The 27,123-nt window shown below is 39.8% G+C and overlaps 1 long non-coding RNA gene across 1 annotated transcript in view; it reads right to left on the reverse strand.

Moving 5' to 3' along the window:
* LOC129479059 (uncharacterized) overlaps positions 1–27,123 on the reverse strand; it is a 396,214-nt gene that overhangs the window by 353,647 nt on the left and 15,444 nt on the right. Inside the window, exon 3 of the long non-coding RNA XR_008656542.2 lies at positions 23,572–23,666. This is a non-coding gene — a long non-coding RNA (uncharacterized lncRNA). The remainder of the gene's footprint in view (positions 1–23,571; positions 23,667–27,123) is intronic.

Below are 27,123 nucleotides of genomic sequence, written 5' to 3' on the forward strand. Positions count from 1 at the left end.
TTAAATAAGAGTTCTTCCTAGATTATGTAAAAACCCATTGAACAGAGTACTAATAATCAGTAAGAAATTCCAAGATAATTCCTTCCAAATATTGTCCCCTATGCTTTCATTTCCTGCTAAGACAACAGTTTAACCCACTTTCAGCTATCCTAAAAGTGGCAAAACTGGACTAATTTGTCTTTGGTGTGGTCTCCTTTCTCAATCCTATTTCAGATTTTGACTTTACTGTTCTTTCCCTGTCCTCCACGAACCTTTAAAATCCATATAAGCATTAAGATGCCCTATTCTCCATGAATTTTTCTCAACTCCCCCAGTGAAATATTTCTTCTTATCCCCATAGCTGTTGGGAGTTTTGTCCAACCTTCTTTTAAGCACTCACTTGATTCCAGATTATAGTTTTTCAGACATGGGCCATCTACTTACACATCTTATCATAGTCGGGAAAGATTAAAAGAATCCAAGACTGGCCGGGTGCAGTGGCTCACGCCTGTAATCCCAGCACTTTGGGAGGCCGGGGTGGGTGGATCATGAGGTCAGGAGTTCAAGACCAGCCTGGCCAAGATGGTGAAACCCCGTCTCTACTAAAAATACAAAAATTAGCTGGGCGTGGTGGCAGGTGCCTGTAATTCCAGATACTGGGGAGGCTGAGGCAGGAGAATAGCTTGAACTTGGAGGGTGGAGGTTGCAATGAGCCAAGATCACACCACTGCACTCCAGCCTGGGTGACAGAGTGAGACTCTGTCTCAAAAAATAATAATAAATAAGTAAGTAAATAAATAATTACAGGCCAACCCTTTTGGACCTGAGATACAGATACCCTTGATGCCATCCTGTCCTTGTCTCCTGCCTGAGGGTAGATATTTGGGTTTCTGTTTAGACTCTGTACTTGAATCCATGGGTTAATAATCAGCCTAGTTTTCTGGTTCTCTGTATCCTATAGTTATTGTCTACTACACTGCTATAGTTTGAATAATTGTCACTTCCAAAACTCATGGTGAAATTTAATTTCAAATGTGGTGGTATTGAGCGTTAGGGCTTTTAATAGATGATTAGGTCATGAGAGCTCTGAATTCATGAGTGGATTGATTCATTCATAGATTAATGGGTTAAAGGGTTATCATAGGAGTGGTACTGGTAGCTTTATGAAAAGAAGAATTGGCCGGGCCCAGTGGCTTACGCCTGTAGTCCCAGCACTTTGGGCGGCTGAGGTGGGTGGCTCACCTGAAGTTGGGATTTCGAGACCAGCCTGAACAACATGGAGAAATCCCATCTCTACTAAAAATACAAAATTAGCTGGGCATGGTGGCGCATGCCTGTAATCCCAGCTACTCGGGAAGCTGAGGCAGGACAGTTGCTTGAAGCTGGGAGGCAGAGGTTGCAGTGGGCCAAGATCGTGCCATTGCATTCCAGCCCAGCAGGAGCAAAAGTATGGAAGAAAAAGGAAGAAGAAGAAAAAGGAAGAAGAAGAAGAAGAGGAGGAGGAGGAGGAAGAGGAAGAGGAAGAGGAAGAAGAGGAAGAGGAAGGGGAAGAAGAAGAGGAGAAGTAGAGAAGAAAAGAAGAAGAGAAGAAGAAAAAGAAAAGAGGGAGAAGAGGAGAGAGAAGGGAGAAGGGAGAAAGAAGAAGAAGGAGAAGGAGAGAAGAAGAAAAAGAAAAGAGGGGGGAGAAGAGGAGGGAGAAGGGAGAAGAAGAGGAAGAAGAAGAAGAAGAAGAAGAAGAAGAAGAAGAAGAAGAAGAAGAAGAAGAAGAAGAAGAAGAGGAGGAGGAGGAGAAGAAGAAAAAGAAAAGAGGAGGAGGAAGAGGAGGAGGAAGAAAGGAGGAGGAAGGGAGGACAAGGAGAAGAAGGAAGAAAGGAGAAGAAGGGAGAATGGGAAGGGGAAGGGGAAGGAGGAGGAGGAGGGGAAGGAGGAGGAGGAGGAGGAAGAGAAGAAGGAAAAGGAGAAGGAGAAGGAGGAGAAGAAGGAGGAGCAGGAGGAGAAGGAGAAGGAGAAAGAGAAGGAGAAAGAGAAGGAGAAAAAGAGAAAGAGAAAGAGAAGGAGAAGAATAAGAATAAGAATAAGAATAAGAATAAGAATAAGAATAAGAATTTCCTTAGTAGGTAGTCCCTAGTGGTGGCGCAGGTAGTTAGCATCAGATTGCCAATGTGGCAATCCAGACTGAAGACTAGGGCCATATCCGGTTTTGGTAAATGTCTTAGTCCTTTTTCTCTTGCCTATAACAGAATACATGAAACTGGGTAATTTATAAAGAAAAGAAATTTATTTCTTACAATTATGGAGGATGATAAATCCAAGATTGAGGGGCTGTACCTGTTGAGGATTTTCTTGCTGGTGGAGACTGTGCAGAGTCCTGAAGTGGCACAGGGCATCACATAGTGAGGGGGCTGAGTGTGCTAGCTCAGATCTTTCTTCTTTTTATAAAGCTACCAGTAAAACTCCTATGATAACTCATTAATCCATTAATCTATGAATGAATAAATCCACTCATGAAGGCAGAGCTCTCATGACCCAATCATCTATTAAAGGCCCTAACGCTCAATATTACCACATTGGAAATCAAATTTTACCATCAGTTTTGGAAGTGACAATTATTCAAACTATAGCAGTGTAGTAGACAATAACTGTAGCAGACAGAGAACCAGAATACTAGGCTGATTATTAACCCATGGATTCAAGTACAGAGTCTAAAACAGAAACCCAAATATCTACCCTCAGACATGAGACAAGGACAGGCTGGCATCAAGGTATCTGTATCTCATTCCCAAAGAGGGTTGGTCCTGGATTCTTTTATTTTTTTCCTGACTTTGGTAAGATGTGTAAGTAGATGGCCCATATCTGATAAGCTATAATCTGGAATAAAGTATGGATGTGCATCCCTAGCCTGGTACTAATGACCCTTCTTCCCTTTCCTACGTCATCTCTCACCAATCCCTTTCCATGCACCTTACATTTAAGTCATTCTGAACTCTTTAGAGTTCCCCCAACAGTTTTTGTGGGGCATTAGAGAGGGCAGATGGTGGCCTATACCTTTGTACATTTAGTGCTATTTACCTATAATATCATTACCTTCATAACTTGACAAATTTCTAGTTATCTTTTAAAACCCTCCCCAGTTATCGCACTTAAATAGTGAAAGACATGTCCAAAGCTCAACTAGCGCCCATGCTTCTGTTGCAAATGTTCAGTAACTAGCAACTTTGCAAGTCAAAACCCTGTGCAAAGGGAGGATTTAGCAATGCTGGATTTAGCAAAGCAGGTACACTCAGGCATGCCAAAAAAAGCAAAGAACAGATCAGTTTTTTTACTCCTAGCTCTCAAGAGCTGCAGTTTCTTCATGTAGATCAATGGGCTTGTGGATATGAACCACCTCAGTGTCTAGATCTGCGAGTGTATGACTCTTGGTCAGAATATACATATATGCTACCATGTCCAGAATATAAACAAGTGATACTCATAGAGGGAATCTTTTTCCTAGTGAAAAGCTATTGCCCCAAAAGTATAAGGGAACCAAGACAGAGTGATTGCCCAAAAGTCATCACATATCCAGCCCTTGAGCAATACATTTCCCTATTAAGGGAAGCTTTGAATTGCTACAATTCATCACAAACCTTTATAAAAATCTCTTCTCTTCAAATGTGCTGTGTTGCCAGGCACTATGTCTGACAGCTCCTCACTTTTTCAAGTGAGGAGCTCAATAATTTCTCCATTCCTGGCCTCAGCTTCAGTCAGTATAAGTGAGTCAAGGCTTTAAAAAGGCATCAAGGAATTAAGGCTATCCTTTCCTTCCTAACTGCATCCCTGTATCTGGCTTCCATCACAATAATAAATAAGGCTCCTGGTGGCTGAGCACATGTGATATCTGACCAGTTAAAATACAATTCCATGCATCTATAGTGCTCTTCACAGTAGAGTGTGGTTATCAATTGGTTAATACTTTCACTGCTAGCTTGGGCTTGATTCTTCTTAACTTACAGTTGAGAGTGAAACAACAGTGACAGCCATCAAAAAGATGGCTGGAACTTATCTGTGAGAAGATGTAGAAGCCAGGCATAGGCAAAGGACACTTTTGCTGTATCTGTTGGGCTAATCTGTTCCTTGAACTCAGCTGGTAGATTTCCATCTCTAGACTTTGGTCACTGTCACAAGCCAGGTGGGAAGTCACTTTTGAACCACAGCTGGTCCTGCTCTCTCCAGTGTTGCCTTGGATTCATCAGCTAATGTCTTAGGGACTAGGGTGCATTGGTACCTTTGTAACCTGGAGGCTGGTATTACTGCATAGAATCATTGACACCCAAGAATGTAGACAAATGAGACCCAATTTCACTCCACTGTCTTAACAGGAGTCCTGGGAATAGCAACATTTCCTTATTTGTGGGCTGGAGCTCAAGAAGAAACCTCCTCTATACACCTACTGTATGGGTACTATGATGGACACTTGATATATATAATTTTCCTGGTCCTTCACAACAACACTGTGAGACAAATGGTATCAACTCCCTATTAGAGAAGTGACATCTGAGACTTGGGTTCCAAATACAAACCTGTTGATGTCAAATCTGTCGTTTGTCATGTTATTTCCCACAATTTAGTTTCTTACTACTTAACTCAAGGATATTTAATATATTTGGGTCTTAAAAACTTTAGGGAGCATATGGGTAATGTCTTTTATTTGTATCTTTTGGGTATAAAAAAAGATTTCTGGTCGTTGGATATTCAGGTGGAAGTATAATGATATAACAAATGTGGTTTTGAAGATGAAAGGAGGTAGCCATTAGTCAAGAAATGAGGGTCACCTGTAGAAGCTATAAAAACCAAGGAAAGCCTGGCATGGTGGCTCATGCCTGTAATCCCAGCACTTTGGAAGGCTGAGGCGGGTGGATAACGAGGTCAGGAGATTGAGACCATCCTGGCTAACACCGTAAAACCCCGTCTCTACTAAAAATACAAAAAATTAGTCAGGCGAGGTGGTGGGCGCCTGTAGTCCCAGCTACTCGGGAGGCTGAGGCAAGAGAATGGCATGAACTCCAGGGGGCGGAGCCTGCAGTGAGCCGAGATCGCGCCACTGCACTCCAGCCTGGGCGACAGCGAGACTTCGTCTAAAAAACAACAACAACAACAAAAAAAACACCAAGGAAGAAATAGATTATCTCCTGGAACCTCTAGAAAAGGACACAGCCCTGGTGATACTTTGACCTTAGTCCAAGAGGAGGAGGAGTTTGTGAACATTTGAATGCTTCAGTCCCTCAAGGCCTTTGCCCAGATCACCTCAATAACATTTGGCCTGTATTCAAAAAGGTAGGTAAGAGATGAAATCAAGTCCGTTATGACTGCCCATAAAAGAGCTATAGAATAGATACAGTGTGACCTGAGGATTTAGCCATTATCTCTGCGTCTCTAGAGAAAGTGGATTATCTACAAAAATCCTCCATACCTCCTTTCCTGTCTTCCTTTCTTTTCTAATTTGTTCTTTCCTACTTACTTTTCATCTAATTCATTCTTCAACAACAAATTCCTATTAAACACTTAAATATACATGGAAGTCTTAAATTATGATCAGTTATTGCCATCCAGGAGCTAGCACTCTGATTTGGGTAATAAGGCATGCACATAAAAATATGTAATACAAGATAAAAAGTATTACCTTCCTTAAGAGAAGTTTGGGAAAACATGTTGTGGGGGTAAAATGCAGGGTCAGGTTACTTTTATTTGGAGGATGAGACTTAAGGAATGAGGGAAATAAATGGATAGGATATAGACAGATACAAAATATCAAGAGGAAAAGAAACCTGGCGAAGGGAACTGTACTAGGCAGAATAAAGCCCTCCACCCAAAGGTGTCTACATCCTAATTCCCAGAACCTGTGAATATGTTAGGTTATAAGGCAAAGGTGAATTAAGGTTGAGGTAGAATTCAGATGGCTAATCAGATGATATTAAAATACGGACATGATCCCAAATTATCTGCATGGACCCAATAAGCATCCTTACAAATGGAAGAGGGAGGCAGAAGAACAGAGTCAAATAAGAAAATGTGATGCCAGATACAGGGTCAGAGAGATGCTACATTTCTGGTTTTGAAGATGAAAAGAGGTGGCCCTGAGTCAAGGAATGGGGGTGGCCTGTAGAAGCTATAAAAGGCAAGGAAATAGATTCTCTCCTGGAGCCTCCAGAAAAGAACACAGCCTTGCTGATACCTTGACCTTAACCCAGTGGGACCAGTGTCAGACTGCTGACCTCTGGAACTGAAGGATAATAAATGTGTGTTGTTTTAAGCCACAAAGTTGGTGCCGAATTGTCACAGCAGCAAATGGAAAATGAACACAGGAGAAATCTTGTGGTGGAAAGGTGAAAATTTAATTTTATAACAAAAAGTCCACAAAGAAAAAAAAGTAGGAGATGAGGCTTGGCAGGCAGGTAGGTAGGAATTTGACCATAAAGGGTAATAGAGTGCCACTGAGGGGTTTAAAGAAAGGAAGGACATGATTAGATCTGTATTTTATAATTATTATTGTGGTAGTTGTGTGAAGGAGAAATGAAAAGAAACAAGTCAGGGAAATGAGAAAGCTATTGGAATGATTTCATCAAGAAGTGATGAGGCCTCAGAGAAGGCAGTAGAATGGAAGAAGAGAAAATGAGTCATTCATTTTTATTCAACATATTATTTTTGAGTGCCTGCTATGCTTTCAGGCACTGTTGTATTTGTTAAGGGTATGGGCAAGCCCATGGCTAATGCTCAAATCCTCTCTTTAGGACTTACAGTCTAATGCATATAGATATACAATAGACAAATAAGCCTGTAATGTGTGAGAGGGTGATACGATCTCTAAAGAAAACTGAAGTGGGAAAAGGGATTTAGAGAGTGGCAGGTGTGGATGGAGAATTCTTTCAACGGGACTTTGGAAGAGACCTCTCTGAGAAGGTGGTATTTGAGTACAGACCTAAATGAAGAGGAGAACCAAGTAGATATCTTGGGGCAGAGACTTTATGTCAAAGATCAGAAACCTAGTGTATTCACAGTAAAGTGAAGAGGCTGATGTGGTTGGAGGGAAATTATAAAAAATGTGGGTGGTAGGGGCAGACGTCAGAGACACTGAGTGGGACATCTCTTGCTTGGCTTCTCAGATTACTGAAAGAACACGGGAATTTACTCTGAATAAAACAAAGGCATTCTGTATTCAGAATTGACAGGACTAGAAGGTTATTTAAATGGAGCCAAGGGCCTGAGGGTAATGAACAGTCTTCTTCTATAGCTTTATCCTGAGCAAATTAGGATGTTCCCATCACACTCACCCAACAGAAGACCACTCAGCAACACACAGGTAACATGAACAGGGCCGGAGCCATCTCAGGATCATCCTCATCCAGCTTGACTTAATGCAAGTGTTTTGCAAGAAAAAATTTCCATCTTGCTTCCCGTGCTTTCTTTATGGATCAAAACCAGACTGCCCAGTATACGAAGAGAGAAAATTTGGGTCCCTGAACAGCGTACATTTTCCTGGATAGAGATAGAGAATTCTGTCCAGCTTACAGCTAGAAAATATCCTACAACAATGATGGCACTATGTGTGGTCTTGGATGTGTCCTGTAACCTTTCCAGGTCTCAGTTTCCAAATTGAAGAAAGGAAGATTATTTTGTTTGCAAAGGATCTGATGATCTCCTAAGGGCTTTTTTGGCTATAGGAACTGTGGTTCTACTCTTACAATGAAGGCCTGAAATTTATCCAATATACAGTCAAGCACACAGGCAGAGAAGGAAAAAGCAGGAGTTTTCAATCTTTGAGATTTTCTGTGGCCTTGTATTCTGATATTATGGAGCAGAAAAAGAATTGCATTCTAGTGATAAAAACACAGGCCTCTGTTTTAATTTCAAATCCTTCTCCTACTGGTCATGTGAACCCGTTGAAATTATCTCGTAGAATAAGATAGGGTATTAAAACACAAACGTATAATAACCGTGTGACTTTGAACACATTATTTCACCTCTCTAAGTCTCCGATCATCGTCTGCAAATTGGGGATATTAATGTCTGCTGCACAGCATTATGTGAGTGTTGGAGAAAATGCAGGCAATAAATGCTAACTAGATCCTTTACCACTTAAGAGCATTAAAATGAAAGAAAATGCTATTATTGTTACTTTAAAAAGAAAATTAAAAGAATTCCATTAGAACTTGAAAACCATAGTAATCCTGCTGAGGAACAGCACATTAAAGACACTACTAGCTCAGGGGAAAGGAGATAAGGGTAAGCCACATCCGGGTTCTCCACAGCTGCTCCTAACAAGCCAAAAGATCTCAGATGCAAAATCTCCCCCACAGTTTGACCTGGGAATTGAAAAAGAATGCTTTCAGGTTCTGCCATCCCTGGTTCCTACCCAGACATCTCATTACCCTCACCTGGAATCCCCTTACTACCGAGTGAGAACCACAATCCTAAGGGGAACTCAGGGATTGTTCAAAGCAACATTGATTTTATCTAGAGTGTATCCATCCCTCAGCAGTCTCTGATGAGACAGGGGCAGAGTGGGTCAGCAGAGCCTGTCCCTTGTCCTTTACCTGCTCTGCTCCAGGTGACAGAGCTGCATCTTGCAGGGACTCAACCTGAAAACTGAATTTCCCCAGCATGTGTGTGCTGGTTTCTAGCTGAGCTTGGCCAATGGGAAACATTGGCAGGAAATTCTGACAATATTGCCTGCACCCAATGTCCTTCCAACCTTCAGCCTACTGTTGATGTTAACCTCTAGGCTGCACTGCTAACCCCAGGTGTAGCTTTTCTTTTACCTATGTAAGCAGCTGTCTATATTAATTTCCCTCTGTTTTTAATTCCTGGAGTGATTTCTTTCCTGGTTGTACCCTGATGGATACAGCCCACATTGAGACTAGGCTGTAACTAGGGCAAGGTTGGATACGCTCAAAATGATGTCACAGAGTGGCAGCATCTTGGATGATACACCACACACTGGGATCTTTACTTCTGTCAGGGGCCCAGATGTGATTAAACTGTGAGAGATAGACTCAACGTCTTTACACTACCAATATTTTGAAAGGTTAATCAAAATGTATATTTAAAAATTCTGATGAGAAATAGAATTGTCACATGTTGCAGAACAATTTTTTTTTTGAGACAGGTTCTTGCTCTGTCTCTCAGACTGGAGGGCACTGGCACACTTATGGCTCACTGCAGCCTCAACCTCCCAGGCTCAGGGGATCCTCCCACCACAGTCTCTTGAGTAGCTGGGACTACAGGTGCATGCACCATGCCCAGTTAATTTTTTAAGTTTTTTCGTAAAGACGAGGTCTTGCTCTATTTTCCAGGCTGGACCAGAAAAGTCTTGTCAGCAGGACCCAAACAGTCTCTCCCTACAGGAGAACTACCTAGAAGCCTAATCCCAGTTAGGGGTAACCTGGAATGACCAAAATCACAGTAGATTATAGATTTAAATGATGAATATAATCATGAACTGAGAGGCCACAGTATCCACTGCAGGGTAGAGATGGCCTTGTCAATCTTCTAACATTCATTTATTGGGAAACTCAAATAAACAGGAGAGACAGCTCCTGCCCTTATAGAACATGCACTACATCTCCAATTCCAGGGGCCATCCCATTGGGAGTACTCTGAAAGGCACTGCCCACATGACTCCTTTACCCTACTTCCATAGCTGGTCATCCCTCATTCCAATGAAGACATCATTACTTTGGATATCTCTGATCTGAAACAAGAAAATTGACATGGTTTTAGGTGAGGCAGATCCTAGAACTGGCCCTCTCTGGCCCTTCTAAGAGAGACAGTGCTCCTGGAGAAATGACCATACAAATGAACCCACAGAGCTGCATGACTGGAAAGTCAGGCCATACATGGCATGAAGTATTGTTTTCCAGGTTTAATACTGAGGAATTGCGATCATTCTCCATCTGGGACCTAAAGGATGCATCAAGAGCTTAGGGCTAGCATGGTACATGGTGACCATAAGTTAGGGTAGCTCTGCTACCCACCAAGTTAGAGGGCCAACTTCTGTCCCTGTACATACACCCCCCCACACCACATGCACACTCACACATACCCTGGAAAAACAGCGGGATATTTCAAGACTAGATAAACCACTAAGTACCATCTATGTAGTAGCACCACACAAGGCACCCGTTGAAGCAGGTATCAGAAAACTGGGCATGATAGGGGACTGGTTATCTTTCCCACATCTCTCTCTGGGGTACTTGGAGTCACAAAGTCCTTTTTGGACTGAGAAAAATCCAGACCTCTTGGAAAATCCAGAGAAAGAAGGGACCCCACCCCAGGAAGATAGTGTATATCCAACTTAATTATGTGAATGCTTCAGTGGTTTTAATTTGAAACAGAAACAAAATAGGACCACATTTGTACACAGCTGGTTAGGTACGTTACTACAGCTACATGCTATTACCTTCACTTAAGTCTAAATGGTCAGAATTTTGACACCCTCTATTCTAATCTAGAATACATTAACCTATAATGTAAGTCTCAAAAGACAATGTTATTCCTTTAAATTCAAATTTAGAAGACAGGAAGAAGGGCAGACTCAGTGGCATGCTGGTAAAACAGTTCTCAAAAAACTAAATTTAATTTTAATGTTCACAACTTCTGTTGTACAAATACTCCCACTATGGCTGACTTTGAGCTACCAAAATTTCTACATATTTAACAGTCACCTCTTATAAGCTAGAATAAATCAGCTCCAGACCATGACTGGAATGTCCTACCCTCAACCTGCAAAAAATGAGCCACCATAAAAACTCGAGAAAATCCACCTATGCCTAAAATTCACCTGTAGTTTTCTTTGCTTCCTGGAGTTATCGGGACAAATTCTTACCATCGTGTGGAATTCAAGTCTATCTTACACGGAGATTATGTTTATTTGCCTGTTTATTTATTTATACCTTCTTTTTTGAAGAAAGGATTTGAGGTCGATTATCTAAATACATTCAATATAAAAATAGATAAAATTGAATTTCAAATAAGTAGATGAGGAATGTAGAACAAAGAGAAAATGAAAGCTTTAATAGTAATAAAAAGAAAAATGAAATCAAGTGTGAGCTTAGCACACAAAATACACGGTATAAAGGCCTTGTGGGCCATTTACAGTGCATGTAGAAAAAGATCCATGGGAATAAACAGACATACAATGATGAGTTAGTTATTCATAGGAGTCCCTATGTCCAGCTTCCAGGGGATCCGGCCATCTGTACAGAATGATGTGTCAAGGCCCATCCCCCCGGGCCATGGGTCAGTTTGAACATTAAAATTACACCTAGGACTTCTCTGGAAAGGTGGCAAATGGGTCTAGTGTCCCACTGTCTGCCTACAGAGGCACTTGGCAGTCTAATGATCTCCTATTGCCTTGTCAATTTGTCAGAATTGCTGTTCTGGAGCAAACCCCAGTCTCCTGGAACAGCCTCACTAGGGGCACTCACTGGATGGTGGATTCATCAAGCCCCCTGTAAGGCAGACTGGCAGCTTATGAGAGCTTCAATCCAACTCTGCACAGACCATGACTGCCAAGCAGAATAGTGTCCCATGCTTTCTCCAGCTGCAAGTGCCCAAGAAGGACCAGAAAATCCACTCTTGGGACAACGGCAAGCAGAGACGCCAGAGAATAAGAGAATAATTTAAAACAAACATGTATCTTAGATTCGGTGACCTATAGTCATTGAACACCTAGGACAGGAACTTTAGCAAGGTTTTCATGTATTTGTAATGAAGCTCCAATATTAGCCCTCACCTGGTTCCCCAGGGCCCCTGGGGAGAATCCTGAGTGTCTTCTCCATGCATCGATCTTTCCCTGAGTTGGTGCAGTTATTAGGATATGTTTTTGCTTAATCAAATATATGGGAAAAAAGCATATACCTGGCATAAGGCCTGGCATTGAGCAATTAGTTGAATGGAAGCCCCACTCCTGGTTCTACCAAGCATCCCAGGCTTTTTGGGGACCATTTGATGACTGAGGAACAAATATCTAGATTTGGGAAATTCTATGTGCTGAAAAATCAGTAAGAATTGCCAGAACTTGCATGGTGATGCTTGCCCAGCCCTCAGAGAAGAATTGCCCTTTCTTGTCTTCATTCAGCCATTTCAATAATGAATTTCTTATGAGAAGCTTATTAAAGCTACCTAGGCCTCAGGTATAAAGCAAAAATTCCCTTTGGACACAGCTTTGGTGTTATGGCAAAAGCATGGGACCTCAACTGACAGAACAGAATTCAAAGAATGATTTCATTTACTAGATGCATAAATGTGGACAAGATAGTGTCTCTGGATTCCAGTTTCTTCATCTATAAAATGGGAATAGTAAAAATATCTTTCTAACTAGATTGAGTCAAGGTCTAAAAGAGTAAAAATATATATAAAAAATCCTCATAAAATGAAAGCACAATACAATGTTATATATTATGGCTATTTATAGCTGACTTCTCAAAGAGGTTGTTAAGATTTTAAAAGGCTGCCAAGGACTGAGTAAGAAGGAAGACAAAGTAAATTTAAGAAGCCTCCAGCTTTCAGTAATGGCAAAGTAGCTTGGCCAGACTAACTCTTCTACAGATAGCAATAATTAAATCTGTGCAAAATATTTAAAAAGCACTGGAGAATATCAGAAGCAGGAAGGAAATGGATGGGAGATTATTCCTCTTTAAACAGGAAGGGCATTGGTGAGATTTGTGAGTTAGCAAATTTCTATTGAGGGCATTTCTCAAACCCTGTAGCTCAGGGCAGTAGAAAACTCAATCTTACTACCTTAAGGGGTCAGAAAATAGAGCTCTGAGCTAGCAAACCATTGAAAAGTTGGGGGTGAGGTGTCCTAAGAAACAAAGGAGCAACAGAGGAAGTAAGGACACAATATGTAAATAAACTCTTCCAAATCTCATTACGTAACTGCTGAACATGGAAGAATACAGAAGCTGAAAGCTTAAAGAACTGAGCACAGATTTCAACTATTTCCCATGTAGGAAAGACAGAGTTTGGAGTTCAAATTCAGCCAAATTGTCTGCTAGAACAAATATCAACATTTTTCAAAAATAGGTAACAAAATCTAGAGTCTCCACAACATCTTTTATGTCTTCATATAATAAAAAATTACTAGACATGCTGAGTAACAAGAATATGCCACTTATACTCCAAAACAGGGCAGTATGCTCAAGAACTTCTAAAAACAGATATTTTAATGAAAGAAGAATGGGAAATAACAGCAAACAAATAATAATTATATTAAAAAGACTAGATAAAGACTTTAGAAATGAAATAAAAAAACAGAAAATTTAAATTGGCAGAAGAAAGAAAAACAATGAACTCAAAGATAGATGAGTGGAAATGACCCAAACTAAAAAGCAGGGAGGAAATTTTTTGAATAAAACTGAATAGGACTTTGGCTACCTGGGAGATAATATCAAGCAGTCTAAGTAATATCAACCAGTCTAATAAATTTGTAATAAGAGTTCCAAGAGGAAGGCAAAGGAAGAATGAAGCAGAGAAAAATGTTTAAAAATATAATGGCCAAAAATTTCCCAAATTACTTGAGAAAGTTTAATTTATAAATTCAAGAAGTCTAATTAAATCAAAAGAAGAATAAATATAATTAGTACCATAACATAATATTAAATTCTGGAATCTATAAATAAAAAAATCTTAAAAGCAGCCAGAGAAAGATTACACATTATGTACAGAAGCAAAATCATGTGAATTTTACTGATTTTTCACAAGAAATAATGAGTGCCACAATCCAGTGGAAGGACATCTTTAAAATGATGAAAGAATAAAACTGACAACCAAGAACTCTATACCCAGGGAAATTATCCCTAAAATAGTACAGCAAAATAAAGACATTTCAAATGAACAATAACTGAGAAAATTTGTAGCCAGCAGATTACCATTCAAAAAAGCTGAAAGAAGTTCTCTGGCTGAGAAGAAGTAATATCAGATAGGAATTCAGACAGATCAACAAAAGAAATGACTAGCACTAAAAATAATAAGTATTGCATAAATATAAGGGAGCATTTTTTTTTCAAAAATATAGGACTGTTTAAATAAAACAATTATAATATTTTGTTGTGGTGTGTATGGTATGCAGATTACATGATGTGCATATATGTGTATATAATATGTTTATAATAATGCAAAGGAAAGTTTGCATTACTATAGGCAATGATGTTAATGAAACTATACTGTTGCAAGTTTCCTATAGTTCATTTGAAGGAATAAAAACTTGACACTGAAAAGTTAAAGATGCATATAGTAATCACCAGTTGAAAGCAGAACAATTAGTTAAAAAGATGCGTGGTTAAAAAGCTAATATTTGAAGTAAAATTGAGTATTAAAATTTGTTCAACTTTCACAAAACAAGGCAGGAAATGTAGAATAGAGGAAAAAAAATTGTTGGAACAAAGGAAAACATGATAGATCTAATTCAATAATATCAATACATTAATGTAAATGGACTAAATTCTCAAAAGGCAAACATTCTTAGGCAACATTAAAAAAATCAAGACTCATATGCTGTGAACAGAAGGCAATTTTTAAATACCAAAACAAAAATAAAATGTAAAAAGTGGAAAGGGTACATTATGCAAGCACTAACCATAAGTAAGGTGAGATCACTATGCTAATATCATCTGCAATAGACTTTCAAGAAAAAGAACTTGAATGGAGATAAAGATAGACATCTTCTATACAAGAGTCAATTTATCTATAAAACACCAGGATTATGAATATGAATGTACTTAATCATAAGACTTCAAAACCTCAACTCTACAAAAATACAAAAATTAGCTGGGTGTGGTGGCAGGCACCTGTAATCCTAGCTACTCGGGAAGGTGAGGCAGGAGAATCACTTAAACCTGGGAGGCAGAGGTTTCAATGAGCCAAGATCACACCAATGGCACTCCAGCCTGGGCAACAGAGTGAGACTCCATCTCAAAAAAAAAAAAGGATTCTTCAGACATAATATGGAAATATTATAAATAACTGAACATGTATTGCTGTGTGCTTTACTAATAGCTAATCTGGGCTCATACACACATATACACATGTATGTTTCTCACTTTCTAATATGCACACACATATATATCATATCAGACACACATATACATATATGAGAATGATAAAACAAATGGAGCAAAATATAAACATTTGTTGAATCTGGATATAGGAAATATGGAATTTTTTAACTATTCATGCAATTTTTCTATAAATTTGGTATTATATCAAAGCAAAAGTTATTTTGAAAACTGTAAGAGTAAGCCCAGATTAGTTATCATGGTGAAAAAATAAATGTACACAGCTTATATTGGGTCAAATCTCTTCAAAAAAAAAAAAATTAAGCTCAGGCCCCAAATTTTAGTTTCATTTCTTACTCTATCTGGAATCCAGCAAACTGATATGACTTCTTAAAAGGCTGTTTCCCTTAAATTGAACATTAAAATCTCAAAATGCCTGGTATTTATTGATAAGGCATCTACCCATTGCAGAATCCTCTCATAAACTTGTAATTATGTTCTAGCTTACTGTTGAAAACTGAAATTCCTTTTTTTTCTATTCTGTTTTCTCCCAACCCATCTATCCCTTCTCTCTTCTATTTTGAAGTCTACTTTCTTCTGAAGGAAAAGAGATTAGGACACTTGTAGTCCTAGCTACTTGGGAGGCTGAGGCTTGAGTGTGGATGATCACTTGAGCCCAGGAATTTGAGACCAGCCTGGGCAACACAGCGTGATATATATATATATAAAAGGTAAGGGTTTTTCATATGAAGAGGTTAGGGTTATATACTTTTTTCATATGAAGAGGTTAGGGTTATACCCTGTCCTATATACATGAAAAAGAGGTGAGGGATGAATCAGAATCTGAAGGCGTATCCCAGCTATCAGAGGAATGGAATTACGGAGAGAGGCCAGTCAACATATGTCCATTCTTTCATTCTTTTTCTGTCCCCCAAATATTATCTCATTCACGAATATGAAGAAATGTTTTGGATGATGATGATTTGTCCTCATCCTAAAACTTATGATAATAAAATAAACAGAATATGCTATTTATTGAAGATATATAGTGTATCATTGTCTTAGTCCATTCGAGCTGCTATAACAGACTACCATAAACTGAGTGGCTCATAAGCCATAGAAATTTATTTCTCACAGTTCTAGAGGCTGAGAAGTCCAAGATCAAGGCCTCAATAGATTCAGTGTCTGGTGAAGTCCCTCTTCATAGAAGTCCATCTTTTCACTGTAATTTAACATGGTGGGAGGAATGGAGGTCTCTCTGGGTTCTCTTTTATAAGGGCACTAATCCCATTCACAAGCACCGTGCTTTTATGACCTAATCACCTCCCAAATGTTCTACCTCCTAATAGCATCAGCTCGGGAGTTAGAATTTCGACACATGAATTTGCAGGGAGACACAAACATTTAGTCCACAAGAGTTTGTCACAATAATGGGTATTTTGATACATGGTTATTCTACCTCACAATCTTATAAGGTATGTTAACAGATCAAAACAAGATAAAACATTGTTCAAATGAAGTTGAGATTCAAAGGTATTAAATAATGTGTTCAACCACTTTTACACTGTTGGTGGGACTGTAAACTAGTTCAACCACTGTGGAAGTCAGTGTGGCGATTCCTCAGGGATCTAGAACTAGAAATACCATTTGACCCAGCCATCCCGTTACTGGGTATATACCCAAAGGACTATAAATCATGCTGCTATAAAGACACATGCACAAGTATGTTTATTGCAGCACTATTCACAATAGCAAAGACATGGAACCAACCCAAATGTCCAACAACGATAGACTGGATTAAGAAAATGTGGCACATATACACTATGGAATACTATGCAGCCATAAAAATGATGAGTTCATGTCCTTTGTAGGGACATGGATGAAACTGGAAACCATCATTCTCAGTAAACTATCGCACGGACAAAAAACCAAACACCGCATGTTCTCACTCATAGGTGGGAATTGAACAATGAGAACTCATGGACACAGGAAGGGGAACATCACACTCTGGTGACTGTTGTGGGGTGGGGGAAGGGAGGAGGGACAGCATTAGGAGATATACCTAATGCTAAATGACGAGTTAATGGGTGCAGCACACCAACATGGCACATGGATACATATGTAACAAACCTGCACACTGTGCACATGTACCCTAAAACTTAAAGTATAATAATAAAAAATAAAAATAAAAATAAAAAAATGTGTTCAAGAATACAATTATATAAGGTAAATAATTTGTTCATGCCACCATACCCTCTCTTACTCTCTGCCTAGGTATTGTTACAAGATTTTGATCCCAGTTTTTTCTATTCCTACCTATCCTAGGTAATTCTTATAGTTCTACAAATCCAAAATATTGCTAGATAAATTGGTTAGACAGATGATAGATAAGATACAGACATGATAGGATGGATGGATAGATAGACAGATAGATGATAGATAGATAGATAGATAGATAGATAGATAGATAGATAGATAGATAAAAACTTGGCCTCATATTCAACTCAGAACATCCATTCATTTGTTAATTCAAAATTCATGTACTATTCCCCTATTTTATACCAGGCACAGGACCAGCCATTATGGAGAGGGGAGAAAAAATCAAATAAGATGGAATGTACATACAGTCAGCTACAAACTACAAAGAGATGTACTATATTTACTTCTATTCCCTGCATGATCCTAACATAAAAGATATATTCAGGAAATGTTAAAATGGAATAAGTAAGGCTGAACTATCTGAGAAAAATACCACACATCTCTCCGGGGTGGGAACAGGATTGAGTGGACAGGGAGCAGCTTGTGGTTTTAAACCAAAATAGAAGAAGATATAAGAGAACCCGACTGAGAGACTGAAGCTGTCCCTCAGCTCTTCCATGTGAAGGGAGAATTCCAACACTAACATCTAAACTCTTACCATGAATAATGTCAACAGCTTATGACTTACAACAGCTTGCATATCTAATTCTTTAAAATAATCCCCTATTTATATAATTATCACATCCTTGTCACAGATGAGGAAACAAAGGTTAAGTTCCTTATCTGAGTTCACTTAGTTCCTAGGTGAAAGAGTTGATTATAAACCCAAGCGGCTTGATCCACAGGTCTTCATCTCCCTGGCTCCCATGTCTTTTTATTATATCATCTCTATTAAATATTTTACTGCTTTATATTTTCTCCAATAGATGACCTGGATATCTGTTCTATGTTAGGATCTGTGTTATATACATGGGATAGAGATGGATATAGTATATCTCTTTGTCGCTTGTAGTAGTTGACTTTATATTCTGTCTTATGTGATGTTTTCGCCACTCTCTGTAGTGGCTGGCCCTGTGCCTGTTATAAAATGAGGGAATAGTACATGAATTTCAAATTAACAAATGAATGAATGTTCTGAGTCAAATGTGAGGCTATGTATGTATGTATCTATCTATCTATCTTCCTAACAATCCTACAGGTAGGTAATAATATTTCTATTTTGCTGAGGAGAAAACAGGCTTAGAGAACTTAAGGAGCTGGTTTAATATCACACATTTAAATAGTATCAAAGACAAGAGTTAAAGCCAGGTATGAATTCAGAAAAACAGGCTCTCAACTACCATTACCCCTCACCAGGATGAACTTTTCACTTCCACCTTCTTATATTTCTAAAGCATTTTTCTCCTGCTAGGACCATGTATGGTAACAGTATCCTTCAGCTCTCCATGGTTTAATATAATAAAGATCTATTTCTCAATCAGCTACATGTCTAGAGCAGTGTCGGAAGACAAAATAAGAAATCAGTTTACCATAGACCCTCAGAGACTCAAAATCAACAGATCCTTTAAAACAGTCAAAAGAAAGAAGAAGATGGAAGAAGGAGAGGGGAAGAAGAAGGAGAAGAGGAAGAGGAAGAAGGAGAGGAAAAGGAAGAAGAAAGGGGAAGAAGAAGAAGGAGGATGAGGAAGAAGGAGGAGGAGGAAGAAGGAGGCATAAGGAGGAGGAGGAAGAAAGAAGAAGAAGGAGGAGGGAAAAGGAGGAGGAAGAAAGAGGAGGAAGAAAGAAGGAAGAGAAAGGAGGAGGAGGAAAGAGGAGGAGGAAAGAGGAAGGAGGAGGAGAAAAGAGAGAGGAGAAGGAAAGAGAAAGGAGGAGGAGGAGCAGAGGTGGGGTGAGGAAGAAAAAAAAAAAAAAATGAACATACCAACTTTCACACTGCACATTAAAGCTTCCACCCAGAATTGCCACGTATCATTTCCATTCACGTATCACTGACAAAAGCAAAATTCTATGACCACAGATAATTTCAAGGTGGGTGTAAAAGTACAAACCAGCCATGTGCTAAAACAGGAGAAAACCAAATATCTGTGAACACAAGCTCTCTCTCCCATCCTGCGAAAATAGGTACCATCAGTGCTGATACTGAGAAAGGAAGAGCTAACATCTGTTGCTTACGAGACACCCAGCATCCACCCTGCTGACCACAGTGCCTGGTGAGCATTTCTTACAAGGTTCCTGTGCCAAGCCCAGTCTCTACCAAAAGTCATGCCTGAACTCAGGGTGGCAATGCCATGACCCAGTGGGGTACAAAACAGATTGGACAATGTTGTTGCTCCCTTAGTTACCCAAATGGATAGGCAAGTGACCCAGCCCAATACTTGAGATTCCAGCATTAGTGTTCACAACTCCCCTAAAGCGTTTGAGGGAGGGATTGATATCAACAAAGTCAGCAAATGTGTGGATAAGTTTGGAGTTTTAAGAGAATCCCTCTGCAAACCACCTCCATGGCTGGTGTCTCACTGGAAGAAATTACACCAGTTATTTTAACAGAATTTAACACAAAATTTGTTATCTAGGTATAAAGAATTGTTAACTAGCTATCTAAAAAGGCAAAAAGATATATTAAGGTATCACAGAGATAGTACTGGAAGAGCTACTATCCGGGGGAACAAAGAAAAAAGGCTGAAGTTATTAAAATTTAGAAATGTGAATGAGGGTCCCATGAATAAAGGAAGATCCAAAGAATGGAATAGGTCCCACAGACCCTCAGATCTCTGAGACTGGGGGTGCCCTCTCCTGGGCTGTGCTTGTGTCTCTAAGGAAGGTGCTATGAGGCTGATTCATTGAGCACTGAAAAAAAATCAATTCCTCTACTGTAGCAGAAGCAAACTGCTGCTGCTTGGATAAAGAAGGGAGCCTGGGGTGATTCATCAAAAGCACACGAGAAGCAGACAGGAAGGAGAAAGTCCATTCTTCCTTCTCCTGGCTTGCAGTTTCCCTCTGGTGTTCCTTATTAACAGAACCTATCATAGAGCCAGGTGGCAAAGCAGAAATGAAGTTATAGGCTCCCGGTCCCAGCATCACAAATCTTGAGTGCAGAATAGTGGGTTGGAAGCCAGAAGACAGTAGCTTAATATCTGGCCCAGCTGGGCTATGACAAGGCCAGCAGCCATTGCTGAGGTGGATTCCCCAGACAGGGGACTTGAAATGGAAATTGGAGAGATGGGTTTCCTAGAACATTTGGAAGCAAATTGCATCAAAGTGTGAGTGAGTCCAAGTGAGTGTGCCAGGACAACAAGGTGGGAAGCCAGACTGTATATCAGAACAAGGGAGACTGTGGAGCTGGTATTGGGAGAGGGAGCTGCAGGAGCCAGCCTGGTAAATGTGGGAGCATGGCAAAGCATGAGGAGCATAGATAATGAAACAAGAAGGCAAAGAAATTTGCAGGACCCAGATGTCTAAACTCTCTCTGGGAAAGACAGCAATATAGCTTCTCTATCTAATTATCAGTCAACCTTAGTTTGTATTTTAGAAGATAAAGAGGTATATAAGTTCGTGTGTGTGTGTGTGTGTGTGTGTGTTGTGCACATGAGTTTGTACATGTATGTATATTCCAGGGGATTGTTACTGAAGAATCGTGAAACATTGATGCACAGACAATATGATATGTATTTATTATGGTTGGTGACAAGAATTGGATCCTAATGGAGAAGGTGATTGTTACTCATGATTTCCAAATGGTTAACTAGATCCAGAGGATTTACATTCAACCAAGTCATTTCCCTTCTATGCTTGCTGGCCATGATAGATGGAAATGTCAAGTCCCATGAGATCTCAGGCCTTACATTTTCTTTCTACCAGAAATGGGGCATTTTTTTTCCTCACCATTTCTGCTCTGAGTCTCATTTCTACAAACAGTGCTGGTGATACTTTTGTGCATTTGATCCTCAATTTCTAACTTCTATTAAAGGGCATTGTCAGCCCACAGCACAGTTTCTAAGGCAGATATTTTTCTGACATCCAAAAAAAAAAAAAAAAGGATGAGAGAAAGAAGGTGACTCTGAATATGAAATGCAAGATTTCACAGAATCATGGATTTTCAAGCTAGAAAGTACTTTAGGGAATACTGACTTTAGTGTTTTCAAACTCTGTTTTAAACAGGGATTCCTTTCACTAGGTTTTGGAACTGATAATTTCTTGAACGAATGAATGAATGAATGAAAAAGGCAGAATATGTGGCAGAGGACTTTGTAGGTAGAAGAAATTACAAGATCAATAGTACAGGAGTCATAACATTTCCCAGGGTTTTCTGGAATTCAGAATATTGAAGCCAAAGTGCAAGATAGGAAGAAGTAGACAATGAACTTATTTCCTGCATTTCAACTTAATCGCATGGTTAATGATTGAGGAAGTGACAGAGATTTTAGGTAACAAAGATGCACAATCAGATTTGGGTTTCAAATACATTGGATCAGAAATTATGCAAAAAAAAAAAAAAAAAAAAAAAAAAGAGGGAGGGAAATGAATTAGGGTTCTCCAGAGAAACAGAACCAACAGGCTATATAAAGATATACAGGAGGAGATTTACTATGGGAATTGGCTTACATAAATATGGAGGCCAAGGAATCCCATGATATGCCATCTGTAAGCTGGAAAACCAAGAAAGCTAGTCGTGAAACTTAGACCAAGTCCAAAGTCCTGAGAACAAGAACAGCCAATGGTGTAAGTTTCAGTCCAAAGCTAAAGGTCTAAGAACCAGAAGCTCCAATGTCCAAGGTCAAGAGAAGATGGATGTATTAGCTCAACCCAAGACAGAGAGAGAAAAAGAGAAAAAATTAGCCCTTCTCCCACCTTTTTGTTCTATTCAGGCCCTCAACAAATTAGATGATACGTGCCCATGTCAGTGAGGTCAAATCTTCTTTACTTAGCTAACTGATTCAAATGCTAATTTCTTCTGAAAATAACCTTACAGACACACCCAGAAATAATGTTTTACCAGCTATCTGGGTATCCCTTGGCCAGCCAAGTTGATATATAAGATTAAAAATCACAGAAGGATTTTGCAATAATAAAAATGAGAAATAATAAAGTCTATACCTTAGTAGTGGAATTGGGAAATTGAGATTAGGAAGAAAAAAGTTCAAGAGACATTTAGGAACTGGCCAGTTCTAGATGACTGAGGACAGAAAGGAATATGGAAGAATCTAAAATAATCCCCAGGTCTCCAGCTTGTACTCCTGGGCTAATGATGGTGTTCCTTGAACTGAGGAGGACAGGAAAAGCTGGGATACAGTTACTGTGTTTGTTTTCAGACATGTTAAATTAGGCTCAAGATGGAAACATTAAAGGAAAAACTAGAAAAAAAAAAAGGCTAAGATAAAACACTAGCAAGCTCTTCTGGACTGGAAGGCAAGGCACGGTAATTAGCACTGGGAAACAAGACTAGGAAGGGACATAAAGTGTAGGCAGTACCAAGTACAACCACCCAAGTTTCAGGTAAATCCAGTATCAAGTATCAAAGCCAGCAGAGACTAATAAGAGGCAAGGCCTAGGAACCACAGGATGTCCCAGCAAATGAGGATCAATTTCCACAGAATTACAGTAATGGCTGAGGCTTTTCTCCCCACCATCTCCTTTCCAGGGTCTTTAAAGCCCAATAGTTCATACCCAGCTTCTGACAAAGAAGATGAGCAAACCTAAGCTTTATCTATTTCAGTGCTTCTGCATTCTGCTTCCAAGGAAGCATATAACCATTAAGCTGGAAAAGGGTGTCTCTATCTCAAGGGAGATGGAGCTGTGTGGGTAGTGGCTTTGGGGAGCAGTCCAACCTCGGAGAAGGAGTGTGAATTACCACCCGCACACACAGAGTGGCTCTCCTCAACTGCCTGCCAAGGAAGGGATAGTTCTCAACCAAATCAGTCTGTGACTGCCAAAAGCTCTTGTGAGGGCCCAGTTTTCCAGCAGGAAACGTAACCTGAATTGGAAAACATGACTGTAAGCTGGAAAACAAACAGCTCAAAATATCTGTGTCCTGAAATGAACCATAAGCCATTCTGTCTCCAGAACTGAATCCACTTAGTTAAAGGAGCAGAGGGTCAGGGGGGCCAGCAGAAAGGAGGGTGAGAGGAAGGAAAGATCAATTGACGGAAGGAAAGAAGAAAGGAAATACAGAACAAAAGGGACATAGAGCCTTTGCTATATGCCAAGATCTGTGCGGGGAGGTCCACATTCATTTTTTAATGAAGCCTTTCAATGACGTTATGACACATGAAGAAGGTGGAACATCTGAGGTTACTTAACTTACCCAAGATCACATAATTAGAATGGAGCAGAGCTGGAACTTGAACTCAGATTTAGTGACTCCAAAATTAACATGCTTTGACTAGATTCCTTTGCACCCTGAAAGTGGGAAAGAAGGAAGTGTTATTGGATACTACTTTGGAGAAGACTTTCTGAGCCCTTATTAGATTTTTAAAAATTAAGGATACAGAAGTGGCCAACATTAGAGAATTCCTAGTCCCTGAGTTGCAAGTACAGAGAGTAACTTGAAAAATTAATCAGATAGGACTATTTTTCTTTTCCAGAAAATCTTTCTCTCTCTTCCTTTTTTCTGGATTTTCCCTGACCTCTAAAGCTCCAGTTGATCCATCTGTATATGCATTTTCAATAATGATGCTTATACATGGAACTCTATAGGGTCAAAAGATTTTAAGCAATTTACCAAGCCACCTCACTGATAAATGACAGGATTAAGATTTAAACCCAGGTTGTTGAACTCTTCTTTCCAAGTAATTTCTACTGCATAATAGCTGTCTCTATAACGTGTGCTTATAGGAAGGAGGTACAAGATAAACATTGACCATCAATTTGTCAGTTCTAGCTGCTGAAATATTTTAGTTACCACTATTCCATTGGTGACTCCACAGAAAATCTCAAAAGGTTTGGCCAGTGACAATGAGGAAATTACTAAACTGGAAAGTGATATGCAAACGAAAGCAATTATAATTTTAATAATGGATTCTCTTGACTCAGAACCTGAAACTACAGCTACTCAAAGATGACATTTGAAAAATATCATAAAAATAGGACATTTAGTCATTTGCTTAAGAAATGATTGCCTTTCTAAAACTGTGGTAAATGTTAAGTGACTTGCTCAAAGTCACACAGGTAGAAGACGGTAAGACAGAAATACAAACCCAAGCAATCTGTCTCCAGCAACTAAAATTAAAATCACATCACAATTTTGCTTCTTTATGCACAGACTATCCAGTGAAATGAGTAACATCATTATATATGCCTTCATTTTATAAACAAGGTAATAAGAAGTTACATTTCTTATGCAAAGGACCCACAGCCAGTATGCAGTGGAGGTGAGATCTGCATTTAGGTTGTGTGATCCCAGAGTTGGCAGAATTAACCACAATGCTACAGCTGCTACCTTATATGAAAAATAAAAGGAAGACAGAAAAACATAGAACTGGTTTAATATTTATAATTTGTAAAACATAGTTTTACAGCCTTAATTTTTTCAAGCTGCTATCACAAAATATCTTGGACTGGGTAACTTATAAACAACAGAAATGTATTACAGTTCTGGAGACTGGCAAGTCTAAGATCAAGAAGCTTCAGTGTCTGATGAAGGGTCGCTCTCTGCTTCATAGATGGTGCCTTCTAGCTGTGGCCTCAGATGGTGGAAGGGGCAAATGAGCTTCCTTGGGCCTTTTTTCTTTCCTTGTTAATGGAACTAATTCCATTCACAACAGCTCTGCCCTCATAGTCTAATCATTTCCTAAAGTCCCCACCTATTAAGATTATTGCTTTGTGGATTTGGTTTCAACACATGGATTTTGAAGGGACACAAACATTTAGACCATAGCAAGTGGAGAACTGACAGGTGTAAATATAATTACCCATTATAGTAATCAACTATCTATTCCTTAAACTCAACCCCTTTATCCATCTCCACTAACAACACTGAAATTCAGAGTCATCACGTTTTCCATAGACACTCTCTTATGTCTCCCTATCTGCTCCTTCCATTCTACAACCTATCCCCCATGCTGCCATAGAAAGAATATTTTAGTGACAAGGATCTGATGATGTCTCTTCCCCACTTAAAAATCCTCACTGGCTCCCTCTTTTCATTAGGAAAAAGCCCATGGATTCTGTTCTGGCACCATGTTCCCAGGCCCCTCTACTCTGCCATGTGACCACCTCTTGGGTCTCATCTCATACTGTTCCCTTACCACATCTCACAATTTCTGCTCTGCCACTGGATGACTTCTGATTCTGGTATTATGCAAAGCTGTCTCCTACCTCTGTATCTCTGCTCATGATGCCATCTCTGATTAGAATATTTTCTCCTCCCTTGCGTATGTGCTGAAAAATTCCCAGCCAAGTTACCCCCTCTTTAAGATCCTCTTTTTCTTCTAGTCCCTCCTTGGGGCTGCTTCTGTACTAATCAAATTCGTTTGTCACTTTGCATGCTGTGTGTGTCTCCACACCCACATTAGGTCAACTTGAGCTTAGAAAGCCTGCCTTAATCATCTTTGAGCCTAGCATAGGAGTTCTATAAGTGCTTTTTGATGTGAAGTTGGCTGACTTCTCAGTTTCTCCCTCACTAGTCCTCATAAATTGTCCTTTTGGGTACAGAAAATGTGTTTTCCTTTACCACCTCCCTCCCTTCCTTCCTTTCTGTCCCCTTGTCTTCTTTCCTCCCCTCCTATGTACTCTGAAGAAGTGAAAAAGAGGCTCAACAAACAAGTAACTCAAAAGTGCCATTCAAGTGCCAGTTTGTATTATTTCCCTTGTGTCTGTAAGAGAGAGACATAGAAGCAGAGAGAGAGAGAGAGAGAGAGGAAGGGGGAGATGGTGGAGGGTATGCGGCTGGCTGTGGGTAGAAGCATCCCCACTGAGCAGGATCTCACACTGTGTTTAATGGCGAGCCTGCTCTGGGGGACGATGGGGATGGGGAGCAATAGATTGACTGCTGTGTGTACCAATTTGAAATTGCTAGCTATATCCTTAGCTAACACTAGTGTTTCATGTTGCAAATCCAGTGTTACCACATGAAATAGCCAGCAAGTGCACCTCTGCCAGAGTTGGAGTAATTTGTTATCGGCTGGAGTGAGAAGCTGACACAGTTAGCTCACGGAGATGCTTTTATTCAGATGTGCAGCCTTCCTCAGATTAACCATGGCTGTCCCGGGTCATATGCTCTAAGCAAAAGCTCCTTGGCCACTGCTGTTGCATATTTGAAGAGGATCCCCAATCTGCTATCCAAATAGTTTCTGACTTTCCCATCTTAGCTGTTCCCTGATGATGATACAGGAAGATATTTGGAGAAGTATGGGATTCAGAAACAGAAGCTGGAGAAGAAAACATCTGTGTCTTGCCTCCCTCAAATCCATCCTCCAATGTAGTTTGCTAAAACTCCAATCTGATTGGATCACTCCTGTTTAGAGCCTCTCAGCGACCCTACTGCACTCAGATGAAGTTGAAGCTTCTTAACCTTCCATGCATGCCTATCTGCAATCTGGCCCCTGCTTACTTCCCACAGGCAACTTTTGTCTCTGACTTTTGGATCCGGTAACACCAAACTATTTGTCAGTTTCTACACGTATTGTTTTTGTCTCCATGCCTTTGCTCAAGCAGTTCCTTCTGCCTGGAGTTCCCTTTCCTGAACCCCTGACCTCTCACCCACATTGCTTAGAAAACTTCTACTAACCATTTAAGGGTTAGCTTAACTCCTCCAGCTTCTTCTAACCCTCTGGGTTAATTAATTTCATTCAGGCTCCCATAGTTGACATTTCTCCCCCATGTGTTACAGCGATCTCAGGAAGCAGCAGCAAATATG

Source organism: Symphalangus syndactylus, chromosome 3, assembly GCF_028878055.3.
Source record: "Symphalangus syndactylus isolate Jambi chromosome 3, NHGRI_mSymSyn1-v2.1_pri, whole genome shotgun sequence".
NCBI lineage: Eukaryota > Metazoa > Chordata > Mammalia > Primates > Hylobatidae > Symphalangus > Symphalangus syndactylus.